This window comes from Meleagris gallopavo, chromosome 1, assembly GCF_000146605.3.
Source record: "Meleagris gallopavo isolate NT-WF06-2002-E0010 breed Aviagen turkey brand Nicholas breeding stock chromosome 1, Turkey_5.1, whole genome shotgun sequence".
Taxonomy (NCBI): Eukaryota; Metazoa; Chordata; class Aves; order Galliformes; family Phasianidae; genus Meleagris; species Meleagris gallopavo.
The window spans coordinates 120,947,978-120,953,334 of NC_015011.2; the positions used below are offsets into that span (position 1 = coordinate 120,947,978).

The 5,357-nt window shown below is 49.8% G+C and overlaps 1 protein-coding gene across 1 annotated transcript in view; it reads left to right on the plus strand.

The window, feature by feature from the left end:
* Positions 1-5,357, plus strand: part of LOC104915579 (maestro heat-like repeat-containing protein family member 2B) — a 445,385-nt gene that overhangs the window by 430,617 nt on the left and 9,411 nt on the right. The gene's annotated exons all lie outside the window — the stretch shown is intronic.

Here is a 5,357-nt window from a genome sequence, read left to right on the forward strand (position 1 = left end):
GGGACAGAAAGAGAGAACGATTCCCCCTGGCGCGGGGTCAAATAAGCGGCGCCGCGGGACCGCCCCTGTCCCGCCGGGAGCGGGAGGGGCGGGGCGGGGCGAGCCGGGGACGGATGCAGAGGCAGATGGTGGTGGTACGGCAGTAGACGCTGAACCTTGCCACCGATATCCCGTTACGTGTTGTTGCCGTGTGGCAGGTGGCAGCAGGGGGCAGTCTGACACAGTGATGTCTGACATGGAAGTGTCATGGATGAAGCAAAGGGGTGGGAACTGAATTCCTCCATTCCTCCACGGGGCAACAATAGCACCCACTGACATTCAACGACATTTGCTGAATGTTGATGGAGGCCAACCAGTGAATGCGAGCACAGCGAGGGGTGGGTGGTGAAACATTGTGAAGCTGTGGATCACCTCCACTGGTGCATTTTTATGAGCATGATACGCAGTCTCTACTTCAGTGCTGTCAAAAATGCTAATGGTGGTGACAACGTTGAAAAAATAGTGTTCTGTAAATGAGAACTTGCTCTATCAAACAGTGTTATTGTGCTCTTTGTGTCTGTTATTGTCTCCGTGGAAATAAATAGGAGGCATTGCTTTTGGAGTGACCTACTCAGTATTTGCTACCAGAGGTGTCCTTGAATAACCCGAAGTTAGTGTTATAAATATGCCACTCATTTTCCACTAACGTGTTTATTTTTCTCAATTACTGCTTAGAAATAGGCTCTACCTGCAAACTGCTGTCAGAATACTGAACGAAGACAAAAAGGTGTTAGCTTCCAGATGAAGAAATGTTGCTTCTCTATATAACAATAAATGGATTGCACAAGGTAAGTGACATAAAAACTACGTCATTTTTCACGACTTATGCAAAAAGGAGCAGAGTTCTGAACATAGTGCTTCTTAATACTTCATTGGTGGGATCACTCTTGATCATATAATCCCCAGCACTGCATAGTTCATCCCTAAGGTCAGTTTTAGAGCTGGTCAAAAGGTCCTATCAAAGTAATTTTTCAACTGTTTAGTGGATTTTCAATAAAATGGAATTTCTGAAAAGAAATTTTCTGAACAGAATTTTTTTTTTTTAATCTTTTTATTTTCTTCTAGTAAGGAACTTTCTCCATCAAAACAAACAAACAAACAAATAAATAAATAAAATCACTTCCAAAAGAACAAATGTGAATATATGTTCCAAAATGAATGTTTTAACCACCAGCTGAGTAATAAATAGTTTGATGTAAGGAGCTAGGAGTTAATAGTTTGAGTGCCATTCTCCAAGGTCTAAGCCATCCAGCCACGGGTATATACATATACATATTATGTATATATATAATTATATATTGTTATGTATATATATAATGGACATTTCTTGCTAAGTGATGCTTAATTGTAGAGGCAGTATACGTAAACAAAGGGGCACAACTATGGGAAGAATAAGTATTGACTTCCCACAACATAACTTCAGAATCTATTTCCATATTTGATCATAGAATCATAGAATGGCCTGGGTTGAAAAGGACCATAATGATCATCTAGGTCCTGCTTCCCTGTTGTGGGCAGGGTCGCCAACCACCAGACCAGGCTGCCTAGAACCACATCCAGCCTGGCCTTAAATGCCTACAGGGATGGGGCATCCACAACCTCTCTGGGAGACATGTTCCAATGTATTACCACCCTGTGAATGAAAAACTTCCTCCTCATATCTAACCTAAATGTTCCCTGACTCAGATTAAAGCCATTCCTCCTTATCCTATCACTATCAGGCTATGCAAACAGTCATTCCCCCTCCTGTTTATATGCTCCCTTCAAGTACTGGAAGCCCACAATGAGGTCTCTACCAATCCCTTTCGTGTCTTGCAAAGTCTCTTCCTGATGTTCTGCCATTTCCTCATGGCAGCCTCCCATGACCCTACTTGAATGACAACAAGCAGATGGTGGATGAACTGGGAACTACTGTTGAGACTTCGGAAGAGAGCCTATGTCCTCTGGAAGAAGGGACAGTTACTTGGGGAGATTACAGAGATGTTGCTTGGTATGCAGGGTGGAAGTTAGGAAGGCAAAAGCCTAATTGAACTCAGATTGGCCACTGCAGGAAAAGAGAATAAGAAATCCTTTCACAGATATATCAATGGTAAGAGAAGAACCAAGGAGAACTTCCATCCTTTAATTGATGCAGCAAGGAATGTGACTGACGAGGATAAGGAGAAGGCAGATGTCCTCAATGCCTTCTTACATCTGCCTTTAATAGTCAGATCAGTTATCCTCAGGGCACTTTACACCCTGATCTGGAAGTCTGGGCTGGTTCTCAGAATACATCCCTGTGATTAAGGTGGGGAAAGTTAGAGAGCTCCTCTTCCATCCGGACTGTCACAAGTCCATGGGACTGGATGGGCTCCATCCTAGGGTGCTGAGGGAGCTGGCAGGGTTGATTGCAGAGCCACTCTTTGCCATCTACCAGTGCTCCTGGTTATCTGGAGAGGTCCCAGAGGATTGGAGGCTTACCGATATGACTCCCATCTACAAGAAGAGCCATAAGGAGAACCTGGGGAACTACAGGCCTCTCAGCCTGACCTTGGTACCAAGGAAAGTTATGGAGCAAATCATCTTGGGTGAGATCACATGGCACATGCATGGTGGCATCCAGAGGATCAGGCCCAGCCAACACGGGTTCATGAAAGGCGGGTTGTTTTGACCAATCTTATCTCCTTCTATGACTGGGTGACCAGACTAGTAGACAAGGGAAAGGCTGTCAACGTAGTCTACCTAGACTTCAGTAAAGCCTTTGACATGGTCTCTCACGGTATTCTCCTGAGGAAACTGGCTGCCCATGGCATAGACAGGTATACCCTTCTTTGGGTAAGGACCTGGCTAGAGGGTTGTGCCCCACGGGTAATAGTTAATGGAGTTAAGTCCAGCTGGCAAACCGCTACAAGTGGTATCCCCCAGGGGTCGGTACTGGGGCCCATCTTGTTTAATATCTTTACTGATGACCTAGATGAGGGGATTGAGCGTACCCTCAGTAAGTTTGCAGATGACACCAAATTGGAAGGTAGTGTCGATCTGCCTGAGGGTAGGGAGGCTTTTCAGAGGGATCTAGATAAGCTGGATTGCTGGGCTGAGGTGAATGGAATGAGGTTCAACAAGGCCAAGTTCTGGGTCCTGCACTTTGGCTACATTAACCCAATGCAGCGCTATAGGCTTGGGGACGAGTGGCTGGATGACTGTGAAGAAGAAAGGGACCTGGGGGTGTTGGTTGATGCTCGGCTGAACATGAACCGACAGTGTGCCCAGATGGCCAAGAGGGCCAATGGCATCCTGGCCTGCATTAGAAATAGTGTGCCCAGCAGGAGCAGGGAGGTGATCATCCTCTTGTACTCAGCACTGGTGAGGCTGCATCTTCAAGTATCGTGTATTCTAGTGTTGTTCAGTTTTGGGCCTCTCACTACAAGAAAGACATTGAGGCCCTGGAGTGTGTCCAGAGAAGGGCAACAAAACTGGTGAAGGGTCTGGAGCACAAATCTTATGAGGAGCAGCTGAGGGAGCTGGGATTGTTCAGTCTGGAGAAGAGGAAGGTCAGGGGAGACCACAATGCAATCTACAACTTCTTGAAGGGAGGTTGTGATGAGGAGGGGTTTGACCTCTTCTCCCAGGCAACAAGCAGGACCCGAGGAAATGGCCACAAGTTGTGCCAGAGATTTAAATTAGACATAAGAAAAACTTTTTCTCTCAGAGAGTGGTCATGCACTGGAATGGCCTGCCCAGGAAGATGGTGGAGTTGCTGTCCCTGGCAGTATTCAAGAGGCGTCTGGATGAGGAGCCATGAAATATGGTACATTGTGGTAGGAGTAGTAATGAGATAATGGTTGGACTAGATGATCTTGTAAGAGTCTTGCAACCTTGTGATTCTAGGATTTTATGATTCTATGATTCTTCAATGGTGGTCTTGTTTGATCAGATGCGGAGGAGTCTCCCTAATGTCTCTGACACATGCCCATGGAAGACAGCAAAGCTCTCTGGAGAGGTTGTCTGGGCAGCAGATGGGGGCCTCAGTGCCTCCCGGCATGGAGTCCCCAGTCACTAAGACAATGCCGGGCAACGGTGCCCAGCAGCTGCTCCCTGGCAGGGGCTCTCCCTCACCCGTTGAGGTGATTCCCTGCTTCGGCATGGAACTAGAACCCCAGAGCCGATTGCGTCACAAAAACGTGCTGTGTTTTGTGACCTGCAAGGTTGCCCTGCATGCTGCCTGGTCCCCAGCCCGGGGCGCGTCATTCTCTGTGAGGTGACACTGCGGTGTGATGTCACAGTGGTACCTCATACACCCTTGTGGCAGCGGTGGGAGTGGAGGCTCAGTCCGCTTGTGGGACCCGCAGGAAGTGAACCCAGAGAGAGCGTTGTGTCTGTCTGGAGATATCCTGCTGTGATGGAGCGTCTGAGAGCCCTTCGAGGTGAGGTCCCTCCACCTCTCTGGACACCGTGACGCTGCCTGAGCACATGTGTGCCTCCAATGTCTGTTTAGGATGTGCCAGCAGCACTGTCCTTGCTCTGCTGAGTGCAGCTGCCCACCATGGTTTCCCCAGTACTCCAGCAATGGGAAAGTTCCCTCCTCTGTCCCTGCCAACCATATGCAGGCCCGTGCTGTGGGGCTGGAGGAGCGTTCCTCCCAGAGCTGGCCGGATGCTTGGCCCTGGCTCCAAGCAACACCAGCAGCAGCTGCTCTGCTCTTTCCTTCCAGGTCTCTTTGCTTGTGTGGGCTGCATGCCCAGGCGTACGCGTCGCAGGGAGAGAAGCAGGGTGTCAAGCCCTGTCCCTACCTGCGCCGTGATTTTGCTGCTGCAGTGCCTGCAAGATCGGGAGGTGAGTTGGGGACATCCAACCATCAATCCTTGTTCTCCTGGCCCAGTGCCATGCTCCTGTGGGTGCCAGGCCCAAACAACACATCCATACAGCGATGGGTGGCAGAGGGCAAAGCGAGCGTGACTGATCCTTGTCCCCAGGGTGACCGAGCGCAGGCGTACTGTGAGCTGGAGAGCGCCCTGTGGGAAGACGACAGCCGCCCGCCGTGCGGAGTGGTGAACCGGCTGCTGGCAGAGGTGTCCCAGGACCTGATGGCAGCCCAGGTGAGGGGTCACTGCCAAAGGCAAAAGGAGCCGCCTGCCCACGCTGGTGTTCTGCTGGTGGATGGTGGTGGCTTAGCCCTTCCAAGGGCCTCAGGCAATCTCCTGTGCCGTGTGTCACCAGAGACTCTTTTTCAGGGCGTGACCAGCAATGTGAGGACAGCTGCCAGCAATGTCCTGGTGGCTCTGGCCCGGACGCACTTCACCTTGGTGATGGCCGAGCTCCAGAGCCACCTGAAGGCCGTG